This window comes from Callithrix jacchus, chromosome 15 (genome assembly GCF_049354715.1).
Source record: "Callithrix jacchus isolate 240 chromosome 15, calJac240_pri, whole genome shotgun sequence".
Taxonomy (NCBI): Eukaryota; Metazoa; Chordata; class Mammalia; order Primates; family Cebidae; genus Callithrix; species Callithrix jacchus.
This window is the reverse complement of record NC_133516.1, coordinates 28,934,942-28,962,210: the sequence shown is the minus strand read 5'-3', so window position 1 is coordinate 28,962,210 and position 27,269 is coordinate 28,934,942. Positions and strand designations below refer to the sequence as shown.

General features: G+C 41.9%; 1 protein-coding gene and 1 pseudogene across 1 annotated transcript in view; one reads left to right on the top strand and one right to left on the bottom strand.

The window, feature by feature from the left end:
* The window catches only part of CCR1 (C-C motif chemokine receptor 1), a 173,024-nt gene that overhangs the window by 134,462 nt on the left and 11,293 nt on the right, over positions 1-27,269 (top strand). The window lies entirely within an intron of this gene.
* LOC100408702 (polyadenylate-binding protein 1 pseudogene) lies at positions 1,320-25,340 on the bottom strand (annotated as a pseudogene).

Below are 27,269 nucleotides of genomic sequence, written 5' to 3'. Positions count from 1 at the left end.
ACCCTGTCTCTACTAAAAATACAAAAAATTAGCTGGGCATAGTGGCGCGTGCCTGTAATCCCAGCTACTCAGGAGGCTGAGGCAGGAGAATTGCCTGAACCCAGGAGGTGGAGGTTGCTGTGAGCCGAGATCACGCCATTGCACTCCAGCCTGGGTAACAAAAGCGAAACTCCATCTCAAAAATAAAATAAAATAAAATCTTGTGCTCTGATTCAGCATGTAGGGTGTCAAATGCAAGTTCTGTGGGGTTCAGAAAACAGGTCCATGTGGGACTGAGAAAAGCTTCATGGAAGAGAAAGGGCCTGAGGGATGAATAGAATTTGGCCATGTGGAAGGGGTAGGGAGAGTTTCCAAGAAAAAGGAAGTAGACCTACCAAAGCCAAGAGGTTAAGTGGGCTTGGTCCCTATGCAGGGGTAGGCAGGAATGAAATTAGGGAATGGATATGCTCACATCCTAATGCCAGGAGCCAAGAGCCAGGGAGATTTATATATATATATATCTCCACACACACATTTTAAAATGTGTAATACATTATGCACATCTGTTAGGATGACACACATTCAGAAGCTCCACCCCCGCAGAGCATTCACAGACACCTGCAGGTCTTCAGCAGACGGTGGAGTTCTGCAGGCCCATCATGGTGCATCTGGCTTCCACTCCTCTCACTTTATCTGGGGAGTTTTATTCCAGATCACATGACATGCCAACAGGCGGTTGATGACAGCTGAAGTCAAGAAAGGCATGGGCCTGACAGAGGTGGCCGGCATGGAGCAAAGAGTGGAGGAAGATGAGATTGACTGCTGGTCTTGGCTAGATTATAAAGAGTTGAGGAGTTCACAGTAGATTCCATGGAAATGTGGGTGCTATTGAAGGATTCTGAGTAATAGTACTGGTACTACCTTATTTGAGATTAGTACTTGAGGATTCTCAGAGTATTCTACATACATTTTCTGTGTAGAAACCCCACAACAACGTTTTTTTTTTTCACTGTAAGTAATTTTTATTAAAGCAAGAATTTTATAATCCAAATTATGTTTCCTTTCTCAGTTTTCAATTCTGCTACTTAAAACAGAACTGACATTTTGAGCTATTCCACAGTAAATAATTACAAAATTAAAGAAGGGAATGCTTTAAATTTTTGTAGTTTGCTGAAAATTCTTTTTCCCATGGTCTATAAAACATTAATTTGTTTTCATAGTTTACTATTTGTTTGTGCTTTTATTTTGTTTTGTTTTTATATCAATAAGTAATCTAGGACTAGCATTATGTTTGCTAGACCTGGCATTTGCTCAGTATATAAGGTTCAAAGTTTCCTTGCCTTTTTTCATTCATTTTATATTTTGCAATTTTTTTTCCATAATATTTAAGTTTTTCGATGTTTAGATATTTTTCTTCGGTGAAGCACAAGTTTCTTTTCGTGGTCTGTGATCAGTTTTACACAGCTGGAACACAGGTGGCGCTGTTAATGGCTTTCTGGGCAGCCTCTTCAGCTTGGTGGGCCTGTAGTCCAGCTATAGCTTCATCAGCCTTAGAACAGAGAGACTCTGGAGACTCAAGCACATGAAGAAGTTCTGAATTATCAGTCTCCAACAATATGCCAGGGATTTACCAGCAAGAGTAGGGTGCATGGCTTGAATAAGAGGAAACGGCCGTTCACCCAACATTTGCTTTTGCTCTTGAGGAGGGGCAGATGTAACATGGAAGCAGTCATGGCTTCCTGACCTTGTACTTGAACAGCAGGCTGTGGCATTGTAACTTGTGGCTGTGCATGAAGATGTTGCTGAGGATTGCGACTCCCACAGCATATTTATACTGTGGATCGGTGCGGACAGCAGGAGTAGGTTCAGCAGCTGCAGCTGCAGGACGTGGACCCACTGTCTGTGTTGATGTGCTGTGTTGACCTGACTCGTGGAACCTGTGAAGAAGCTGGTCTCATAGTACTAAATGGTGGTCTAGGAGCAGCTGGGCGGGTAGCACCAGGCATATTTTGGAATGGATGAGGTCCTCGCCCTGAGCAGTCCAGCGAGGACTTGGTCTTAGTTGAGCAATTTGGCTAGGAGGATAGTACGCAGCACAGTTCTGAGTCTGTGGGACAGGTGCCATGAAGTAACCAACCCCTACCAGCCAATAACCTTTTAACTTAATAGGGGATTGTCATCCCAGAGCTGCCTCCATGGGGTGCCATTCACAGTGTAATGATGCAAACTGCTCCCCGTAGGACTATGCAGTAGACCAGAACGAGGAGCAATGTCTGGTAACAGCCTAACCTGTGGATAAGGAAATTGAAGTCAAGTGGCCCATCCGAGGTCACATATGACTAAATGGTGGAGCGGGAATTCCAACTCCAGCCTCCTTAGTTAGCGCTCTGTGCTCTCACCAGTGGTGAAATAGAAGGCACCTGGGATTTAGCACCAGCCAGACCTGGGTTCACCTCTCCCATTTGTAGGTCACATAATGAGTCACTTAGACTTCCTACACCCTAATTTCATCATCTACCGTGAAAATTTTGCTACGATGAAGCACATGGTAGGAGCTTGATAAATAATCACAATTACCAAATGACATCTCTGCAGAGGTAAAACTATAACAAAGCATTCTTCATCTGAAATCAACAAATTATAGTATTTCCTAGGTTACAAAGATTTAAAAAGCATTTGGAGATTTCTGTAAAGAAGCCACATGCATAAGATTTTTAACAGCTAATTAATAAGATATTGTAAAAATTCATTCACTTCCATTTCTAGACCTTGGAGAAAAAGAGGACAGGGGACAGCATTTTTTTTCTGGCATTTTGCAACAAAGAAGATTCTTTAAGAATACTGAAGTCTCATCTGCTTGTACCCATTTTAAGTGTACAGGCCAACAAATTAAACACTTGCATACCTCTGTGAATCACCACCATTACCAAACACAGGACATTTTCACACCTCAAAAGGTAACTTATGCCCATTTCAGTGGATGACCCCCTTACTCCCTGTCCCAGGCACCCGCTGATCTGTGTTATGGTGCTCTAGCTTAGCTTTGCTTGTTCTAGAATATCATATATAAATGTCATCATGCTGTACCTACTCCTTTGTGTCTAGCTTTCTTCTCAGCATAATGAGTTTGAGATTCATTTGCGTGATTGTAGGGTCCCCCAGATCCCCCTACTTTTTTCTCTGTCCCACCTGAGAAATAGAGAGTGCCTTGACACCCTGTAACTTGACCAGCTTTGTGTTGTCTCTTGTAGCTTGAACCAGGCTGGGGACTTGAACATTTCCAGGCACTAATAAAGGCATTTAGGTTGTTGCTATAACACTCAAAGAAGTTATCCCCAGCCGTGAGCCAAATTCTGTAAATCCTCATACAAACTCCATACCCTGACCCCCTGTGGCAGACATACCTAGGTAGAACATCTCTTTTTCTCACTGTCTGTCATGAGGACTGCTGCAGCACTTTGTAAGTTTCCCTAGTAAAGGCACTGGACTCAACATTGAGAAAGCAAATAAACCAGCCCAATAAGAAAGATCTAAAAAGACACTCCATGAAAAAAAAAAAAGATATATAGGTGGCAAATAAGCACATAAGACTGTCAACATTGTTAGTCATTAGGAAAACTAAAATTAAAATTGCAATGAGATACATGACTATCTCTTTTTCTAATTGACAATATCAAGGGCTAACCAGAATACAGAACACTGAAACTCCCATACATTGCCAGTGGGAATGCAAAAATGGTATAGCCGTTCTGAAAATAAGGCAGTTTCTTATAAAATGCACTATAATTAAAAGCGACTCATCATGTGTTTAAATAACTGAAAGTGTCAATCTCTTAGAACATTGGAGTATCTTTCGAGGAAAGCATTTTTGTTCCCAGGAATATGTAATTGAAATAGAGAAAAGATACGAAACTATGTGCTTAACCAGCTAGGAAATGTAAGCAGATCTTGATTTCTTTCAAATGCGTAGAAATTATTCTCTCAATCTTGAAGGTGATAAGATCAAAATCAGGCACCTTGATTATAAAAAACAGTATTCTGGTTACTGTTGCTGCATAACAAATGATCTTAAAATGTAGCAGCTTATATTGTAACCCAAATAGCATGGTGTTGGTATTAAAACAGACTGCATAACCCAAAGGAACGGAATAGAGAGCCTGGAAATAAATCCACCCACTCACAGCCAATATATTTTCAACAGAGGTGCCAAAAACATACATTGAAGAAAGGACACCCTCTTCAATCCATGCTGCTGGGAAAACCGAATAGCCACATGCATAAGAACCATTGGATAAGAATTAGAGGAACTGGAAGCTTCTGGTCTGCAAAAGAAAAGATAAGAAGTTCTCTAGTTGTTTTTCATTATTATAGAGGTGACATTTCCTGTGAGCAGTTTGACACAGCCCAGGGTGGAGAGGGTACATGGGGGCAGATATCTACCCAATGCAACAACAACAGTGCCAGCAGGACTTCCTGGAAGGTGAGCCATCCCGGGAGTCTGTCCATGGGGCTGGTGGAGAGGAGCCCATGTGGCCTTCCACCTGCCATGCACCACCATGGTGAGGGCAGCTCCCAGCAGCCACTGTCTTCCCTTTTCTCTCTGTTGCTCTGAGTTGACTTATCATGAGGGGCACAAGGTCAGAGATAACCAGATCTATGTGTGTTTGGGTCTTTCCATGAGGTCAGATTTTGCTGATGCTGTTTCAATCATAAAAGCCACAAAAGCTGCATGGCGTTCCCGAGGAGGCAGTTCTCCTTGGTACCACCCATTGAGTCCATATTCAGAGCCATGGGCACACAGGCTCAAGCCACTCTAAGGCAGTCAGTATTGCAAATCGCACGTCATAGTATACCTAATCAATATATACATACTATACATTAAATATTTCAGGTAAAACAAAGTAACATTTGTCATCAAGAGAAAAGGGATAGGGAAAAGAGTTAGCAAACCAGTCCAGGGAGTTTTTTGTCCAACATGAACAAAAATAATGTCCTGGAATGGCCCAGGCGCCAGTCAGCATCAGCGTCTTGCAAGGAAGAGTATTTGACGTGCGCAGAGCCTTCGGCGGCAGATGCCGGGTGCTTATCACAAATGACAGCAAGACAGCGCCTGTTGAGTTGGCTGTTCTGAGCTGCTGAAGTCCTGCTCTTTTATGGCCAGTCCTCTGATGAGGGCTCATAGTGGAAGAGTGTGTTTGGTTATGTCCTTATTTGGTTGAATGCGTTCTTTTAATCAGGCAAAACATCTGGTCCTTGATGCCTTTTGAAATATCAGATGAAGTATTTTTCTAGGACGGAGTTACTTATGTCAAGGGTGCTCAATACACTGACCTGCAGTCAAGATACGGTTTCTCCCAAGGATATCTCTTTATACTTAGAAAGAATGGACTCCAGTCCCAGTGAGTTATTAGCAATGTGAAAGTTTCAACTTCCTAGTCTATAAATGATGATCATGAGAGTAGCTGCAGGGATGTGAGAACTGGGTGAGCTAATCCATGAGAAGCGCTTCACACAGCCCTGGCATGTAGGAAGTGCTTCTCCAATGCTAACTCCATATCATGTGTTATTATGCCTTCACGTAGCAGGCCTTGGTGCTCACCTCCCCTTCCACACTCCTGCGGCACTTATTGCCTACTTAGTCTTCTGGTGCTCAGTATCATCTGGAGAGAAAGAAGCTCTTCCCTCTCCCCTGCCGCCTTAATTGTCTGGGGTCTGAGCAAGTTAAGACGGGCAGGTGGGGGAGTAATGGAAAAAAGAAGCCTGTTAACTAAACTACAGAACTAGACAAATGTCTACTGAGTCACAGGCGGCTCTTTCAAGAGGAAGAGGAACAGAGCTGGGCTAAGGCTTTCCAGCTATTCTTTCCAAATCTGAGCAATTTAAAAGCCACTCCACCTCCGGTAAGACGGGAGGAGAAGCCAGGTGTAGACACTTGGAGCTCCCTTCAGGAAAAAGGGATTAGGAGGTGGGAATGAGGGCTGCGTGTGGGAGGGAGCCCTCCACCTGGTGAGTGGACCTGGTCAAATCGATCCTCACCACTCACTACAGCCTTAGTTCTCCAGATGTGATTTAAACAGCCAAAGAACCTCATTTCTTTATAAAACAAGCTAAATGTTGGTGATGGCAGTGGAAGGAAAGCCAAAATGAAGAGATCTTTAAAAGTGGTGGCAGAAAACATACATTTGGGTTAAATTACCTACAGGGACATGGGATTCAGCAGTGACTCAGATATTCATGGGAGTGAGTCTACTGTATGTTCCACATAGAAACAAGGGAAACCAGGGGGCATTTTGTGGGGTGCTCCAGTTAGGGCAAGGAGTGGTCATCAATTGCAAGACTAAGCTTTACAGAATGTTAAGATGAGGCTTTACTTGAGGATAAACACAACCACAGAACTTCTTAATAGAAACATGGCTCCAGAATGGACTCCGAAAGGGTATGTGGTCACCCTGGGAGATCTTGCATCTGATGCTTCATGGATGTCAAGGATCTCTCCTGGGCTTTCTTGGGTATCCAGAGCCCTCGTGCCTTTCAGGGTGAAGCTTCTCATGAACTACGCATTGATTAAACCAACAACTCCATCCCAATGTGTTTAATGTCTCTTAGGATCAAAGCATGCCCTGTTAGAAGACACTGCTGGAGATTCTCAGTGCATTAAAGGCCCCTGAGAAGTCCTGCAGTGATGAATCTGTTTAAAGCATTCCCAATCCAGCATTTCTCAAATCTATTTTTAACTTAGAAAAAATTTCTTTTCAAATAACAAGTGTTAACATCTCTCAAGGTCAGGATCTTAGGAGCACTCTGAGCGGTGCTGGCCTGATGCGCGCACAGGCACTACAGGGGCAAACTGCCTCCTTCCCAACGTCTTACCTTGACAGGGTATCCGCAGCAGCCTAGTAGGTAACAGTAGGCTCTTGCAACCCTGCTACCTCACCCCTGTGTTGCAGATGGGGAAGCTGAGACTCAATGAGTGACTTGACAAAAGCCACAGAGAGTGAAGGACAGAGCTGGCTCTACCCCAGAGCATGGGCCAGCCACATGGTGCTCTGTTTTCCGGCATGGTACTGTCGTCGGAAGAATAGTTGCCTGTTGCCCCTCAGCTGAAGGTGAGGATGGCATCAAACCTGAAGGAAACCAGAACCCAAAGTGGTTTCCCTGAGGTCTAGAATGGCTTGTTCTGTCCTGGCTTTTTCTACAATGGGAAAGAAACTTTTCGTGCTTCTTGTGGGGCTCTTAGCTGGCAGGAAAAACAGTGGCGCGTGGGAAAACCCAACCAGACACGAATGCCTTCCAATCTCCCAGATTCTCACTGTCACATTACACTGAAGCAAATGCATTTCTGGGGGAAAAAAAGCCAAAACAACAACACATGCAGAAGTATGAGAGCATACTTAGGAGTACGGGAGCATGCGGGGGAGGAACAAAAACCTCACAAATAGGAAAGGGCCAGAGAGCTTTTGCAGAAGAGCACAGGTCAAGCCACAACCTTGAGTGTGTGAACGGAAACGATTGCCAGAGCAGCAGAGAGAAGTGCAAAGTTTCCTTCAATGCATCCACCTTCCCGTCTGGGTGCCAGGGCCAGAAGTGTGGGGATCCAGCCAGACTTATGTCCACTGTCACTTTTATAGGGAAGTTAGTGGAAGGATTTTTGTGGCCAGCAGGGCCTCTCTCTGGCCTGTCTATGGTTCTCTGTATTTCCGTGCTCCCTCCACTGACAGCACACCGCCCTCCTGTGAAACCTTTACAAAAAGGACTATCAGCCAGGCATGGTGGCTCACACCTGTAATCATAGCACTTTGGGAGGCCAAGGCGGGTGGATCACGAGGTCAGGGGTTGGAGACCAGCCTGGCCAACATGGTGAAACCCCGTCTCTACTAAAAATACAAAAAGTTAGCCAGGTGTGGTGGCAGGCACCTGTAATCCCAGCTACTCAGGAGGCTGAGGCAGGAGAATTGCCTGAACCTGGGAGGCAGAGGTTGCAGTGAGCTGAGATCATGCCATTGCACTCCAGCCTGGGTGCAGAGCAAGACTCCATCTCAAAGAAAAAAAAAGAAAAAAAAGACTATCCCCCAATAGCCTATTCTACAAAAGACACAGGAGTGAGAATGTGGAAGCTATGCTATTGCAGGAGGCAGTGGGCTTCCTGTGATTTCAAGAGAAACAGAGTCTAGACTTGGTCTGGGCCTTGATACTTACTATCAGTGCAACATCATATTCAGAATGGAACCAAGGATGGGGCAGACCACCCGTGCAGCCATGAACATGCCCCTCCCACTGAGAAAGCCTGACTGACCCAGGCCCCTCTGTAGGCTCTGAAATCAATGTTGTGCTTCCAGTGACTGAGCACACAAGGATGTTGAGGCAGGCCCAATCCCGAGAGATGCACTGACCTTAACTTAAGGACCCCAGGTGGCTATGCCAAACCTTCCTCAGCTCTCCCAGCCCTTCCTGCTCCTGCCCATTTTCCCTTCCAGGGGCTTTTCCAACAGAATCCTTGCCTGTATAAAACTTGCTTGGTGGCTGCTTTTGGAGATCTGGACAGACATAACCTACATGTTCAAATTAGCTTCAAAATATTCCTCAGCTCCCTTCAAGGCATTCCCATGAGGGACTGTGTTGTTGCTGTTGTTCCTCTAACCATTCTGTGTGTTTTGTTTTGCTCATTTTCTTTTTCTTTTTTTTTTTTTTTGAGACAGAGTTTTGCTCTTGTTGCCCAGGCTGGAGTGCAATGGCACAATCTCAACTCACTGAAACCTCCGTCTCCCGGGTTCAAGAGATTCTCCTGACTCAGCCTCCTGAGAAGCTGGGATTACAGGCATGCGCCACTATGCCCAGCTATTTTTTTGTATTTTTAGTAGAGACGGGGTTTCTCCAGGTTGGTCAGGCTGGTCTCAAACTCCCGACCTCAGGTGATCCGCCCACCTCGGCCTCCCAAACCGCTGGGATTACAGGTGTGAGCTACCGTGCCCAGCTTCATTTTCATTTTTTAATATGAACATCAAAAATCTAGTATCAAACTCAGTAAATAAATATAATAATAAAGAAAAAAATTGAACGATGATTCAGAAATGATTCAGAAAATACATTTTTCTCCCCAGGATATGGAAAGTATTTCCTAATTAAATGCCAAAACAATGCACTTCCAATAAACAGGAACAAACTCGAATAATGCTACCCAAGCAGAAGATGTGAAGTCCTTCTTTCCATGGTACTTCACACTGTCAGATGGGCCCCTAGAAATGGAAGAGAGAAGCTGGAACAGAGAGAGAGATGGGATAGATCAATAAACAAGAGAAATGAGATAAGAGGAGTGGATGAATACTGGATCGTTTTAAAAACCACTTTATTGGGCCGGGCGCGGTGGCTCACGCCTGTAATCCCAGCACTTTGGGAGGCTGAGGCAGGTGGATCATGAGGTCAAGAGATCGAGACCATCTTGGTCAACATGGTGAAACCCCATATTGTTAGCTAGAGGCACCATGGTGTTCAGTACATCTCCAGGACTTATTCACCTTGTGTAACTGAAACTTCGCACTCGTTGACTAATACAGATAGATAGATAACAGATCTTTAAGCTAATCGCTCCTTTTCCTACAAATAACAACCAGAAATGTTTCCTACTGTGGGAAGATTTAATCTTTGCTTTGTTCACAACTGAGTAACAAGGTGTTTTGGTGGCGTCTATAAACTGCAGTGGTGATCAGGACTCCCGGAAGAGCCACATCGCATAGGGAGGGGTGCATAGTCCGTTTTTATATGGGGTCCTGTTTTGCATCCCACCCAAGATTAATCTGGGCACTTTTAAAACTTATCAAAATGGGTTTTGAGCAGCATAAATCCTGAATGAATAAAAGCATGTGCCAGGGTGCCTGCTCTGGAAAAGATCTTGCACATGCAAGAGAGACTGGAAATATAGTCTCCCTGTGTGCCCACAAACTATCAAAGCTCTCACTTATGCATATAGCTAGCTGAGCAGGAAAGGAAAAGCTAGAAAGAGGAAGAAGAAAGACGTTGACACATAACATTATCATCTTTGATAACAGCAAGCACAAGAACAAAATAACAACACAATTCTTGTGTCAGAATAGTCTCTGAAGCATAACTTCATGCTCCTGAGTCCAGAGTCCACCCATGGGAAGACACATAACAGACGCAACACACAAGAAAGAACAGATGAAAGAATAACTATCATCTCTGCTGGGCAGGCACATGCCAAGTGTTTCATCATGCATCATCACATTTATCCTCACAACTCTGTAGGTGTCCAGTTCACAGATGAGGATTAAGGCAACGCAAGATTATATGACCTACCATATTTGCACAGTTATCAAATGGCAGAGAATAGATTTGTACACAGGTATTTTTAATTCCTAAGCCTGTGCTGTCAGCATTGGCAGAACGAATCAATTGCAGTATTATTATTATTATTATTGCCTTCCATGAGAGCCTTGAATATCAACAGCAGATTTCAAAGTAAGTCAGGGCACCAAGAAAGAGAAGATTGTGTCATACTATTAAAAAGAGTCTAGGAGGGTTAGAGAAGATGGTTTCCACAACTTAGACCTCAGGGCAGATGGCCAGGAAGACATCTGCACCACAAATGCAAGGGGTTTGGGAGTCCAATTCAGCACAAGGAGATAGAGAAAGTTGCTTGCTATTTACTATAACCTCTGCATTCAAAGAAGGGTGACTCAGAGACAATTCTTATAAGATGAACGGTGAAGAGGCAAGCTTTGAAATTAGGGAGAAAAAAATTTCTCTTTGTAACCACAGGGATAGAGAGAGTGGGAGGGGGTGTGGGTACAATGTGAGATCTAGGAAGAAAGACCAGGATGTCCCCAGTGAGACTGGAAAGGCTGTGTGGAACTGTGAGGAAGAAAAAAAAAGACCAGAAATTGGGCAGTAGGTGAGAAAAATTTGGGAAGGGAAGACAGAAATGTTACTCAGGGATTTTCAGGAAGGCTTGCTGTATAGTGTGGGATGTTACCTTCCTATTTGTCAGGATCTGGTCATAAAAATCTTCTCTAGGTATGTTGGCCAGGAAGGGGCTTCATATAAAATTTAGATACCTTCACAATGAATAAACTTTTTCAAGTACTTATGGAACATTCACCAGGATAACCATATCTGGGGTTTCAATTTTTTAATTGAAATTATGCCAAGTATGTTCTCAAGCCAAAATGTAACCAATTAAAATTTAATAACAGAAAGATAACAGGAACATCTCCAAACACTTGAGAATTTAAAACACTTCTAAGTAATTTATGGGTCAAAGAGGAAATCTCAAAGGAAATTAAAAAATATATAGAACTAAATGAAAACAATATAATATATCCAGATACGTGGGCTGCAGCAAAAGCAGTTGAGAAAGGAAAATATGCGGCACCAAATGCTTACATTACAGAAGAAACATCTCAAATTAATAATCCAAGTTCTTGCCTCAAGAAACCGGAAAATGTGCAGCAAAATTAACTCAAAATAAGCAGAAAGGAGAAAAAAGAGCAATAAATAAATAAAATTGAAAACAAAAACAGTAGATAAAAATCAAAGAAACTTCTATCACAAGGGATGTAAGATAAAAAAAATCAAGGAAACGAAAAGCTGGTTTTTCAAAAAAATGAAGAAGAGTGATACATTTCTAGCAAGACACACAAGATAAAAAGGGGACATAAATCACCAATATCAGAAATCAAACAAGGATATTACTGCAGATTCTTCAGCCATTAAAAGGAACAATAATAGAGCACTATGAACAACTTTATTATTATAAATTTAACAATTCAGAAAACCTAGTTTGTTGAATATTGGCATAGATAAAATAGCTATGACAGAGTGATTTAACAAAATATTTCAGCTGGGCATGGTGATTCATGCCTATAATCTCAGCACTCTGAGAAGCTGATGAGGGTGGATCATTGAGGTCAGGAGTTTGAGAACAACCCGACCAACATGGCAAAACCCCATCTCTAGTAAAATAAAATTAAAAAAAAAAGCCAGGCATGGTGACACACACCTGTAGTCCCAGCTACCCGGGAGTTAGCTGAACCTGGGTCACAGAGGTTGCATTGAGCTGAGATCGTGCCACGGCACTCCAGCCTGGGTGACAGAGAAAAAAAAAAAAAAAAAAAAAAAAAAAAACCATACAAATATATATATATATATATTTCATCCATGCATGATAAACACTCAGCAAACTACAAATAGAGAGACACTTCCTCAACTTGATAAAGAGCATTTACAAAGAGTCTAGAGATAACGTTACACTTGATGAAGAAACACTGAATGTTTTCCTATAAGATCAGAAACAAGACAAGGACATCTACTCTCAACACCCTATTCAACTGGGAGTTCAAGCCAGTGCAGTAAGACAAGAAAAATAAATAAAAGGCAAACAGTTTGGAAATGAAGAAATAAAACTGTCCCTATTATTTAAGAAAGATAGAGTGGTCTACATAGAAAATCCTAAGGTCAGCAAGATTGCAAGAACAAAACTAACAAAACTCAATCACATTTTTATATGCTAGTGAACATGCGGCAGCCAAAATTAAACATTTTTGTGCCATTTTCAGTTGCTCCATAAAGCTTTTATATCATACTTAGGTAAAGGATGATATAAACTTTTATATCATACTTAGGTAAAGGATGATATAAACTTTTATATCATACTTAGGTAAAGGATGATATAAACTTTTATATCATACTTAAGTAAAGGATGATATAAACTCTGGTAAAGTATGTACATAACTTGTACGCCAAAAACTACAAAATGCTGATAAAAATAAATCAAAGAAGAACTAAATAAATATAGAGATATGCCATATTCATAGATTAGAAGACTCAACATAGTGAAGATGTCAGTTTTCCCCAAATTGATCTAAGGTTTAAGGCAATTTATATCATCAAAGTTTCAGTGAAATTTTTAGAGCCATTTGTAAGCTTATTATTCTTAAGTTTATATGGAAAGTTACAGGAATAGCTATAATAATTTTGAAAAAGACCCCAGTGTGTAATGCTCCCCATGGTGGGGGCGGCGGGGGGGGGCGAGCTGGGGAGGGATAGCATAGGGAGAAATGCCAGATGTGGGTGAAGGGGAGGAGGACAGCAAATCACACTGCCACGTGTGTACCTATGCAACTATCTTGCATGTTCTGCACATGTACCCCAAAACCTAAATGCAATAAACAAATAATAACTTTGAAAAAGAATAATAAAGTGAGAGAATCACTACCTGGTCTCAGGACTTCCTAGATAGCTACAGTAATTTAGACAGAGTGATACTGGTAGAGGGATGGACATACTGACCAAAGATCAAATAGGGAACTCAGAACTAGACTCACAAATACACTTAACTGTTTTTTGACAAAGGTGCAAAGCCATTAAATGGAAGGATAGTCTTTTCAAAAAATGGTGCTGGAGGAATTACCCATTCATAGATAAACCAAAAAAACCAAAATGACCCTCAGCCTAAACCTCACATATTATACAAAAAGTAACTCAAAATTTTCCATAGACTTAAGTGTAAAATGCAAAACAAGAGAAGTTTGGAAAATAACATCGAAGAAATCTTTGGGACCCTGGCTGGGTGAAGAGTTCTTGGACTCCGTTTCAAAGGCACCATCAATTAAAAGGAAAACGGATAAGTAAGGCTTTATGAAAATTAAAAACTTTGTTCTGTGAAAAATGTTAGACAGATGAAAAGACAATTTTCAGACTCAGAGAAAATACTTGCAAACAACATATCTGACAAAATATTTGTGTTTAGAATATAAAGTATTCTCAAAACTCAAATGCAAAATATCCAGTGAGAAAATGGGCAAAGCTACACACAGACATATCATTGAAGAGGATACACAGATAACCATGATGCATATACAGAGATGTTCAGTATCATTAGTCTTTAGGGAAATGCAAGTTAAAACCACCATGAGATGCTATTACCTACTTATCAGAATGGCTTAAATAAAAAACAGTAAAACAGACACTGGCAAGGACGCAGAGAAACTGAATCACTCATACTTAGCAGCTGGGAACGTACGATAATAAAGCCACTGTGAAAAAGAGTATGGTACTTCCTTACAAAACTGAATCTGTGCTTACAGGACAGCCCAGTAATTACATTCCTGGACAATTTATTTAAAATACTTTCAAAGATTTAAAGATTGAAATGGTAAGATGCATAAGTTGTTAATGCCTGAATCTTCAGTTTCTGCATGTGCCCATGCCCATGTAGCCACAAGTCAAGACATGACTGGAACCCCAGAATGTTCCCTAGCACTTCTTCCCAATAAGTACCCCCCTCCATAGAGGTCATGTCTATTTTATTTCTATCACTGCTAATCAATTTTAACCATTCTTATATTAAATATAAATGAGGTCACGCAGTATATATTAGCAGTAGTTTGGTATTTTACATTACTGTATACAGTGTTCTCTCATATGACTAATTTATCCATTTTACAATTGACAAGAATTTTGGATTTTCAGTTTGAGACTATTATGAATAGTTACTAGTAACGTTCTTGAACACGTCTTTTGGGTTTCTATGTGCTTCTCTTGGGTATCTATCTGGAAGTAGAATTGCTGGGTCCCAGGGAAAGCACATGTTTAGCTTTGCATACAGCTAAAGTTTTCCAAGTGGTTGTACCAATTTATACGTGCACCAGCACTGCCAGGTGAGAGTTCTCATTGGCCCACAACCTTGTTCACACTTGGTATTGTCTATTGTCAGGGTTTATTTATTTATTTTGAGACAGAGTCTTGCTCTGTTACCCAGGCTTGTGTGTAGTGGCGCGATCTCAGCTCACTGCAACCTCCGTCTCCGGGGCTCAAGCAATTCTCCTGCCTCAGCCTCTTGAGTAGCTGGGATTACAGGTACATGCCACCATGCCTGGCTAATTTTTGTATTTTTATCATAGACAAGGTTTCACCATGTTGGCCAGGCTGGTCTTGAACTCCCGACCTCAGGTAATCCGCCTGCCTCAGCCTTCCAAAGTGCTGGGATTACAGGCATGAGCTACTGAGCCTGGCCCAGGGTTTGGTTTTTTGTTGATGTTTTGTGTGTTTTTCACTTTAGCCATTCTGGGGTTATGTGCTGCTGTCTCATTGGTTTGTCTCAGTAAAACCACTGTCTCAGACAGTGTTTTTAATTTGCATTTCTCAAATGATTAGTGATGCAGAGCACATTTTCACATACATGTTAGTTATTTGGATATCCTCATCTATGAAGTGCCTAATCAAGTATTTTGCCTATTAAAAAAAAATAGGCCATTGGTCCTTTTCCTATTAACTGGCAGGAGTATCTAATCTATTTTGTGTATGCACCCTTCATTTGAGAGAGATCTCTCTGAGTTGTTTCTGGCTGTGGGCACTCATGCTGTTTTCTACCCAGCTCCTGCACCCCCTGATCACACCTGATGGAGACTCTATTTACTGACACCTCTGGGATTACGTTTCTGAACCTGTTCAAGTGATCTATTGTCCTGTAGTACCTCTAGCCATGTCCCATACCTGCACCAGCACACTGTGCCTGGCGAAATTTCAGGCCGGCCACAGAATCTAAAATGTTTTTCTCCCTTCTTTCTCAGGAGCCAAAAGACTTCTTGCTTCCTGAAACTGAGGCAGGCTGAAAAGGGAAAACAGATTTATACAAGTGACACATGATAATGTCACTCTGAACAAAAGATATCAAACTGTACTTATCAGTAGTCACATACACATGCATACATGCACATTCACACACCTGCACGCAACATGTGTGCACATACATAAGCATCAACTTTAATAGCAAGTCCTTACACTGACCACCTCTTACATATGCATCTCAGTGCTGGGCACTGTGGAAAACCCACGAAAAACAACTGGGCATGGGCCCAGCAGCTGAGAAGCTTACAATCTAGTTGGGAAGAAAAGATGTAATACAGACGACATGATATAAAATGCTGCACATTAGATAGTATGTAAGTTCAGACTCAAAAGAGATTTGTTGTGTTTTTTTTTTTTTTTGAGACAGAGTCTTGCTCTGTCACCCAGGCAGTAGTTAGTGACACAGTCTCAGTTCACTGCAACCTCCACCTACTGGGTTCAAGCAATTCTCCTGCCTCAGCCTTCCAAGTAGATAGGATTAGAGGCACCGGCCATCACACCTGGCTAGTTTTTGTATTTTTAGTAGAGACGGGGGTCTCACCATGTTGGCCAGGCTGGTCTCGAACTCCTGACCTGGTGATCTGCCCGCCTTGACCTCCCAAAGTGCTGGGATTAGAGGTGTGAGCCACCGCACTCAGCCTCCAGAGTGAGAGAGAGAGAGAGAGAGAGAGAGAGTGTGTGTGTGTGTGTGTGTGTGTGTATGTGTGTTTTAATAAAAAAAGAAATTTATTCCTCACCATTCTGGAGGCTGGGAAATCAGGGTGCTGGCATCTGGTGAGGGCCTTCATGCTATATTATTCCATGGTGGAAGGTGGAAGGGCAAACCAGTGTTTGATACAGAGAGAAAAAGGGGGTTAAGCTCCCATGATAACCTCTTCTGTGATAATGGCATCGATTCATTAATGAGGGCAGAGCCCTCGTAATGCCATCATTTCTTAAAGGTCTCACCTCTTAATGCTCTCACAATGGCAATTAAGTTTCAGCATGAGTTTTGGGTATTTTTTGTTTTGTTTTGTTTATTTGTTTGTTTTTCATTATACTTTAAGTTTATAGTATAAACTTTAAGTATAAATTTATAGTATAAATATAAAACTTTAAGTTTTATAACTTTAAGTTCTGGGGTACACATGCAGAATGTGCCAGTTTGTCACATAGGTATACACGTGCCATTGTGGTTTGCTGCATCCATCCCCCCGTCATCTACATTAGGTATTTCTTCTAACGTTAGCCCTCCCTTGGCATGCAAGACTGTAAGGGTTAACTTTGGCTGGACCTGGATGGGGAGTTTTTAGAGCACTTCCTTAATATACTCTCTCCTTCCCCTTTTTAGCATGAGGGGTTTCTTGACAGCTTTCTTGCACATAGGAGACATTCAACAGATGTTTGCCAGTTTGATTGAGGCATGGGATGAGGAAATAAATAGCCACATACCTCCCATCAGCTGAACACCTACCAATTAAATCACATTTAATTCTTGCAACAATCCTGAGAAAGAAATACTATCTCCCTATTTTAAAGGTGGGGAAACTGAGGTTCCGACAAGTGGTAAGGAAAAATGCCCAAGGTGGCATGGTTGGCATCTGAGGGATGACAGGTCTGGTGTGCTGGAATACTTGTGGCTTGTGGCAAGGTGCTGCCATTGCCTGTTGCTTGGGCAAGGTGAGGGGCACAGCATGCCTGACCATGCATGGTGTCTGAAGTTAGAGCCCAGGGCCCAGGGCACCAGATCTGTAGGGCAGGGCTCTGGAAGAGTAAGGGATGCTGGAGGTTTTTCTCCTGAGTTCTCTGCCAGCCTGGCAGTACCCTTCAAGAAGAAGCCTAGGGCTTCCTGATTGGTGGCTAGATCAGGAAATTAGATAAGGAAAAGTAACACAACCAGGCTGCCTGTCAGCCCCTGTAACTTCTCCAGATTATCATACTGGACCCATCACTGGCCAAGTCTAGCTAGAAGTTCATTTATCGCCATGAAACCCTCATCTCTCCGCCTCCTCCATGGCCATTCAGGAATGCCCTGGGTATGCCACACTCTGTGGCTGCTGTGTGGAGATGGATTGGTGGTATGGCATGACACACTTTCCTGCTTCCTCTGTCTCACTGCTCTGAGACGGGAATTCAGGCATAAGCCTTTTGACATGGAGAGCACCAAGCCTTATTGTCCTAGAGAGTGGGACAGCCTGGGAGGCCTGCCTATCTGAACTTCAGGGCTCCTGCCCAGGCCTCAGGGGGAATCTTCAATGCCAGTCTATGTGGAGGAAGCCTGTGAGAAATTGTGTGGATAGCTGTGGCAAGAGAGGGCCTGAGAAGGGACTGGGGGGCATACAGGAGGAGGAAAGTCCGGCAGAGCTAAGGACAGGGTGGCAATCAGTCAGGGGCCTAGATACACTCCTTCATGGACCCACCCAATTCTTTGTCTTCAGTGGCCTTGGGTAGGTCTGGCTGCAAGGGGCAAAAGAACACAAGACGTTCCTTTGGAAGATGTGAATGTGCATTTCAATGACTGGAAACCTGCAGGGGTTGCTTGGAGGCGAGGCAGCTCAAAAATGAAGGCTTAATAACTCTACTCCAACCCACCCCCAACAGTAACCCACAGAGGGAAAAGGAAGAAAGGAATAAGACTAAAAGTCTAGAAAAGGGAAGTGCAAATTGGGTTTAAGATGCTCAACTGAAAGCAGAGCCATGTGGTTTGAACTGTTTGCGTGTCTTGAACCGTAGCCCGCCAAGATGGCTGAGGGGCGAGGCTAGGACCTCTCTTAGTGAAGCAGGACTGGGCTGTGGGGGGCATGTGCAGGAATACCCCCACAACTAGGGAATCAGGCCCCAGCCGCTAGTGGGAAGGGCACATATTTAAGTAAAAGCTATTTCTGCTGAAACCGAAGATTTATATAAACTCAGATACAATATTTGTTATTATATCAGATCCATTTGTCCTTGAAGATTTAAGATTAAAGAAATGCAGACATCTTCCCTGTTCATTCATGGCCCTATAGGTACTTTGCAATAGTGTGCTGGTAAATGTTTAACAGTCGGCTGTCTGGAGGAAAAATCAAAACAGGCACAACACGCCTGATATAATAGCATTCACCAATTTCCAATTTCCTTGGTGTAAATACTCTCTGTGGCCAAGTTCAAGCTGTGAACTTACTACCACTAAGGTGAAGGTGGGTAGTCTGAGTCTAACAGAGTTTAGGTAACCATAATCACAGCATTTATTGAGTTTACATTATTTGCTAAATTCTTCATGTGAATTATTTTATTTTATTATTTCAACAGTTTTGGGGAAACAGGTGGTGTTTGCTTACATGGATAAGTTCTTTAGGTGTGGTTTCTGAGATTTTGGTACCCCTGTCACCTAAGCAGTGTACACTGTACCCAGTGTGTAGTCTTTAATCCCACGTCTCTTTCCCATCCTTCCCTTTAAGTCCTCGGAGTCCATTATGTCATTCTGAGGCCTGTATATCCTCACAGCTGAGCTCCCACTTATAGGTGAGAACATAGGATGTTTGGTTTCCCATTCCTGAGTTACTTCACTTGGAATAATAGTCTCCAACTCCAACCAGGTTGCTGGGAATGCCATTATTTTGTTCCTTTTCGTGGCTGAGTAGAATTCCATGGCTATACAAACCACATTTTCTTTATCCACTTGTTAGTTGATGGGCATTTATGCTGGTTCCATATTTTTGCAACTGCAAACTGCGCTGCTGTAAACATGCATGTGCAAGTGCCTTTTTCATTATAGCGGCTTCCTTTCCTCTGGATAGATACCCAGTAGTGAGACTGCTGAATCAAATGGTAGTCTACTTTTGGTTCTTTAAAGAATATCCATGCTGTTTTCTATAGTGGTTGTACTAGTTTACATGCCCACAGCAGAGTAAAAGTGTTCCCTTTTCACCACATCCATGCCAACATCTATTATTATTACCTATTTTTTTTATTTTTAAATTATAGCCATTCTTTCAGGAGTAAGGTGGTATCACACTGTGGTTTTGATTTGCATTTTCCTGATAATTAGTGATGTTGAGCATTTTTTCATATGTTTGTTGTCCACTTGTGTATCTTCTTTTGAGAATTGTCTATTCACGTCCTTAGCCCACTTTTTCATGGGATCGTTTGTTTTTTTCTTGCTGATTTGAGTTCCTTGTAGATTCTGGATATTCACCCTTTTGTCAGATGCATAGTTTGCAAAGATTTTCTCCCACTATGTGAGTTATCTGTTTATACTGCTGATTATTTATTTTGCTGTGCAGAAGTTTTCTAGTTTAATTAAATCCCATCCGTTTATCTTGGTTTTTGTTGTATTTGCTTTTGGGTTCTTAGTCATCAGCTCTTTGCCTAGGCCAATGTCTAGGAGAGTTCTTCTGATGTTATCTTCTACACTTTTTATGGTTTCAGGTCTTAGGTTTAAGACTTTGATCCATCTTGAGTTGATTTTTGTCCAAGGGAGAGATGAGGATCCAGTTTCAATCTTCTACATGTGGCTTGACAATTATGCCAGCACCATTTGTTGAAAAGGGTATTCTTTCCCCATGTTATGTTTTTGTTTGCTTTGTCAAAGATCAGTTGGGTGTAAGTATTTGGCTTTATTTCTGGGTTCTCTATTCTGTTCCATTGGTCTATGCCTATTTTTATACCAGTACCATGCTGTTTTGGTAACTGTAACTTTGTAGTATAGTTTGAAGTGGGTGATATGATGCTTCTAGATTTGTTCTTTTTGCTTAGTCTTGCTTTGGCTATGGGGCTCTTTTTTGGTTCCATATGAATTTTAGGATTTTTTTTTCTAGTTCTGTGGAGAATGATGGTTGCATTTGGATGGTAATTGCATTGAATTTATAGATCGCTTTAGGCAGTATGGTAATTTTCACAATATTGATTCTACCAATCGATTAGCATGGGACATGTTTCTATTTGTTTGTGTCAGCTATGATTTCTTTCAGCAGTGTTTTGCAGTTTTCCCTGTAGAGATCTTTCATCTCTTTGGTTAGGTATATTCCTAAGTATTTTTTTTCTTTTTTGCAGCTACTATAAAAGGGGTTGAAGTTTTGATTTGATTCTCAGGTTGGTTGCTACTGGTTTATAGCAGTGCTACTGATTTTTTTTTTTTTTTATTTTTTATTGGATTATAGGTTTTGGGGTACATGAGCAGAGCATGCAAGACAGTTGCGTAGGTACACACATGGCAGTGTGCTTTGCTTTTCTTCTCCCCTTCACCCACATTTGGCATTTCTCCCCAGCCTATCCCTCCCCACCTCCCCCTCCCACTGGCCTTCCCCTTTTCCCCCCAATAGACCCCAGTGTTTAGTACTCCCCTTTCTGTGTCCATGTGTTCTCATTTTTCATCACCCGCCTATGAGTGAGAATATGCGGTGTTTCATTTTCTGTTCTTGTGTCAGTTTGCTGAGGATGATGTTTTCCAGATTCATCCATGTCCCTACAAACGACACGAACTCATCATTTCTGATTGCTGCATAATATTCCATGGTGTATATGTGCCACATTTTTCCAATCCAGTCTATTATCAATGGGCATTTGGGTTGATTCCAGGTCTTTGCTATTGTAAACAGTGCTGCACATTGGTTTTGTATCCTGAAACTTTCCTAAATTCATTTATCAGATCTAGGAGATTTTTGGATGAGTCTTTAGGGTTTTCTAGGTATATAATCATATAATGGGCAAACAGTGACAGTTTGACTTCCTCAATACCAATTTAGATGCCCTTTATTTCTTTCTCTTGCCTGATTGCTCTGGCTAGAACTTACAGTAGTATGTTGAGTAGAAGTGGTGAGAGTGGGCATCCTTGTCTTTTTCCAGTTCTCAGGGGAAATACTTTCAACTTTTCCCTTTCCAGTATAATGTTAGCTGCAGGTTTGTCACAGATGGTTTTTATTACCTTAAGGTATGTCCCTCTATGGTGATTTTGCTAAGGGTTTTAATCATAAATAGATGCTGGATTTTGTCAAATACTTTTTCTCCATCTACTGAGATGATGATATGATTTTTGTTTTTACTTCTGTTTATGTGGTGTATCACATTTATTGACTTACATACGTTAAATCAACCCTGCCTCCTTGGTATGAAACCCACTTGATGATGGTGTATTCTCTTTTTGTATGCTGTTGAACTCAGTTACCTAGCATTTTGTTGAGGATTTTTGCATCTACATTCATCAGAATATTGATCAGTAGTTTTCTTTTTTTGTTATGTCATTTTCTGGTTTTGGTATTAGGGTAATACTGGCTTCATAGAATGATTTAGGGAAGAGTCCCTCTTTATCGTTTGGAATAGTTTCAGTAGGATTGGTACCACTCCTTCTTTGAATGTCTGATAGAATTCAGCTGTCAATCCATCTGGTCCTGGACTTTTTTGTTGGCAATTTTTTACATTACTGTTTCAACCTTGCTGCTTGTTATCGGTCTGTTCAGAGTTTCTATTTCTTTCTGATTTAATCTAGGAGGGTTGTATATTTCCAGGAATTTATCTGTCCCCTCTAGGCTTTCTAGTTCGTGCATATAAGGTTGTTCATAGTAGCCTTGAATGATCTTTTGTATTTCTGTGGTATCATTTGCAATATCTCCCATTTCATTTCTAATTGAGCTTATTTGATCGTCTCTCTTCTTTTCTTGGTTAATCTTGCTAATGGTCTATTGATTTTGCTTATCTTTTCCAATAACCAACCTTCTGTTTCATTTATCTTTTTATTTTTTTGCTTCAATTTTATTTAGTTTGACTCTGACCTTTGTTATTTCTTCCCTTCTGCTGCGTTCAGGTTTGGTTTGTTCTTGTTTCTCTAGTTCCTTGTGGTGTGAATTTAGATTGTCGTTTGTGTTCTTTCGGACTTTTGGCATTTAATGCTATAAATTTTCCTCTTAGCACCACTTTTGCTCTATCCGAGAGGTATTGATCAATTGTGTCACTATTGCCATTCAGTTCAAAGGACTGTTAACTTTCTACCTTGATTTTATTGTTAACCCAAATGTTATTCAGGTACATATTATTTCATTTCCGTGTATTCATATAGTTTTGGTGGTTCTGTTTAGAGTTAATTTCCAATTTCATTCCACTGTGGTCTGAAAGAGTACTTGATACAATTTTGATTTTCTTAAATTTATTCAGACTTGCTCTGTGGCCTATCATATGGTCAATCTTGGAGAATGATCCATGAGCTTATGAAAAGAATGTATATTCTGCAGTTGTTGGGTAGAATGTTTTGTTAATAGCTCTTAGGTCCTTCTGTTCTAAGGTATAGTTTAAGTCTATTGTTTCTTGGTTGACTTTCTGTCTCGATGACCTGTTTAATACCGTCACAGAGTACTGACTCCCCCAGCTATTATTGTGTTGCCATCGATCTCATTTCTCAGGTTTAGTAGTAATTTTGTTTCATAAATTCGGAAGCTCCAGTTTGGTGCATATATATTTAGGATTGCAACATTTTCCTGTTGGACTAATACTTTTATCATTATATAATGTTCTTCTTTGTCTTTTAAAACTATTATTGCCTTCAAGTCTGTTTTGACTGATGTAAGAATAGCTACTCCTGCCTGCTTTTGGTTTCCATTTGCATGGAATATCTTCCCTCCCCCTCACTTTACCTTAAGTTTATGTGAGTCTTTATATGTTAGGTGAGTCTCTTGAAGACAGCAGATAGTTGGTTGGTGGATTTTTATCTACCTGCCATCCTGTATCTCTTCATTGGAGCATTTAGGCCATTTACATTCAACGTGAGTGTTGAGATGTGAGGTACCATTCTATTCATCATGCTAGCTCTTGCTGGAATACCTTCTTTTCATTGTGTTATTTTATTATAGGTCCTGTAAGATTTTTTGCTTTAAGTAGGTTCTATTTTGGTATATTTTGAGGTTTTATTTCACAATTTAGGACTCCTTTTAGCAGTTTTTGTAGTGCTGGCTTGGTAGTGGCAAATTCTCTCAGCATTTGTTTATCTGAAAAAGACTTTATCTCTCCTTCATTAATGGAGCTTGGTTAGCCTGGATCCAAAATTCTTGGCTGACAATTATTTTAAGGAGGCAAAAGACAGGACCCCAATCTCTTCTGGCTTGCAGGATTTCTACTGAGAAATCTGCTGTTAATCTGACAGGTTTTCCTTATAGATTACCTATAAAGGAAAAGCTGAGGCTTTTGCCTCACAGCTTCTAAAAGTCTTTCCTTCATCTTGACTTTAGATAACTTGATGACTACATGCCTAAATGATCTTTTTGTGATGAATTTCCCAGGTGTTCTTTGAGCTTCTTGTATGTGGGTTTCTAGATCACTAGCAAGACTCAAGAAGTTTTCCTCAATTATTCTCTCAAATAAGTTTTCTAAACTTTTAGATTCCTCCTCTTCCTCAGGAACTCCAATTATTCTTCCAGAGACACAGGTGCCTTCACAGCTCACCCAGTGTGTGCAGTGTGTACACTGTACAAAGCCCTTGCTCATTCATTTGGCACTCCAACCTGCGGGGGCATTTCATATTAACACATAAAGTTGCATAGTATTCCAGGGGGACTTAATCAGCCCCTTACATTGCAGTGAACATCCTTGTAATCTGTATCTTCTGCCACATGTATAAATATTTGTAACATAAATTCATAAAAGTGGAATTGTTGGAACAAAAAATGCATACACTTCAAATTCTGATAGCTATTGCCATACAGACCTCCATGGAGGGGGACCCGATGTCTTCTCCCACCAGCAATAGGCAGGCATGACTTTTTCTTCACAGCTTCACCAACTCAGCGCTGGAACAAGATCTGAAGTCAGGTGTCTGACTTCCAGATCCTGGCTATTTCCGTGAAGCTGGAGATTGAGTCTCAGAATTAGCCATCAATTGGGGTAGCCTAGTGAGCATGCTCCCTGCAGCCCATAACAAACCAAAAAATATTTACTGAAGAACATCTATAAGCAGAAATGTGTGGTGGTGTGCCAGGTTGTTCTGTGGTGCTGTTCATTCATCTCTGGCCCTCTTGGTCCTCTGGCAGACTCCAATTCATCTCTCTAGCCCCAGGGTAAACATCTCTGCAAAGTCTTTTTGACTCCAGCTAACTTCCTCTGTGTATCTCATGAACATTCTGCAGACTTCTATCCCACTATACCGTGATCCTCTAGACCAGGGTGTCCTATACTGTCATGTGTGAACAAATCCCCTGGGGATCTGATAAGAATGCAGACTTCCACCCAGTAAACCTGTGGTGGGACCTGAGAGTCTGCATTTCTGGTAAGCTCTCAGGTCTTGCCATCACTTTGAACAGCAGGGTCCAGCACTGATTCTCAAACTCTAGCACAAACTTGTTAAAACACAGACTCCTGGGTCTAACCATCAGTGGGAACTGAGAACCTTCATTTCCAACAAGCTCCCAGATGACGCAGATGCTGCTGGTTCACATACCTCACCTTGCTTAACATTTCTTCCAAGCCTTATGTAATTCAACTTTTAGGACTCTTAACTACTCCATGATTGACAGAGAGAACACATGCTTAACAGATGTGTGATGGATGAGGTAGAAGGAAACAAACACCAGCATGAGCATTCAGACTGGAGGCAAGAGGTGACAGGAACATACATGTGACTGTCTGCAGCTTAGGTTTGGAGTACAGAGGATCATTATCAGCTCTTCATTTCTGCCTGCCTCCCTGCCAGGCCCCATTCCTATGGGCACTTAGATTACAGACCTACCAGGTTCTAGTTGGCAGCCCTTGGCAGCAGCCTTTGCAAATTCAATGGCCATGCTCTCGGGCTCTCTGCCAGCAGGAACCAAACCAGAAACTTGCGTGTTTGGGGGTAGGGAGGGAAGTTGGGAGGGGATAATGTGCTCTTGATTCATTCATAGGCTCTCAAATCCTGCCCCCCAGTGTCTGCTTTCTGCTAAGCCCTTCCCTGTGTCAGAAGACCTGAGAGAGGGGCTTCACTCACATCATCCACTTTGCCCTGCAGTGTCCATTACCCTCTGATTGCCCAGGGAGGAAAGGTGGAGGGGCTGTGTCCTGGTCTCCCCAGAGGATCTGCCCCACAAGTGGCTGTTTTCTCACAGAATATCAGGGCTCCTTATTTCTATAAGTTGGCAAAAAGAAGAGGCAGCCCTTTTCTCTGTTAGATGTCCTCATACCTGGGTGTGATACTGGCAGCCATGTCCCTGAGCAGACCTGGTCTGAGCATGTCAACACAGAAGTAGGGGAGGAAGCTGGGTCCCAGATGAAGCTGTTAAATTAATTAACTAAGATAGGAATGGCATAGTAGAGAGGAAAACCTGACTAGATGGGAGGAAATCACTAGAGCAATGTTCCTGAGTGAGAGAGAGAGGTTGGGCAGCTGTGCAAGTGAAAGGGATGGGTTTAGACAGGAACATGGAGAATCTAGTCATGTAACAGGTGGGAGGCAGAGGAGAAGTGTTCAGGAAAAAAGTGACAGGTAGCAAGGTAGGTGGGGGCTTGTAGAAAGTTTCTTCTGATGGCTTTCATTTTCTCAGTGAAATAGGAAGCACGACCATCAGCTAAGAATGAGGACAAGCGGTGTTGGAGGTTTAAGGAGAAGGCAAAAGATGTGAAACAATGTCAAAATGAGGGGAATGCAATTGATGGGCATTAAGGATGCTTTGAATACAGGTATTGTCATTTAGAGTGACCCTCATCAGTGTGGTTGTGTTTCTTTGGCTGTATTCAACTTCATAGGTGCAAGTGGGGAGCTGGATCTAACCAGAACCAGGATTTTGCCAAGTGGGCATGACAGGATCAGAAAAGAGCAAAAGAATTGAGGGTGTGCTAAAGGGAGGGACTGTAATGATGGCTCATAGATTTTAAGATGCTGGGAAGTGAGGACTGAAGGTCAGGGGGAAATTAAAATATCAACGGACTGGAGGTCCCACTGGGGTCAAAGAACTGTTGGAGTTAAGGTGCTGGAGGCAGTGAGTAGTAAAGATAGGAGGTGGTGGTCAGAGGCTGGATGCTGGCAGCAGGGAGTATGAAGAGCTACAGGTACTAGTGATCATAAGATTCAGGAGCTATGATCATGGGAGTAGGGACCCAGGTGTGGGGAATACAAGACCGTTAGAGGGATGGAGTTCAAGGAACTACTGGGCTAGGGAGCTAGAGGAAATGTGTGCCTTGTGGCAGAAGGTAAAGCACGGCCTCAAACTCCCCCCAGCCTAGTACACACAGCCGTTTACAATGTGACTTTGTAGCTCCTCCAACAAAGGTAGTTTCTATTTCCTGACTCCTTGAACGCTCCTTGGCTTTGTTACTTACTTGCAAAAGCAGCATTACCTGACTTCTGAGGCTATGCCTTAAAATGCTTTACGGCTTCTACTTTGTACTCTCGTAACTGGCCTGAGATTGCCATGCAGTGTAGTCTATCTAGCCGACTGGAGGATGAGCAGCCACATAAAGACGAACAGTCAACAACTGGCCCCAACCCCAGATGTGGGAGTGAGAGCGCCTTGGATCACTCATCCAACTCACAGAATCATGGGAAAAATGTCACTGTGAGTTCTGAGCCTCTGAGTTCTGAGGTTGTGTGTTAGGCTGTAAAGACAAATAGAAAGACATGTGAATAGTGAAATCCTCAAGAAATATTACAAGAGAATGTTAAAGAGTAATTTCAAACCAGAGCTAATACCTAGATTTGTGAGAAAAAAATGATTTCTTTTCTTTTCTATTTTGTG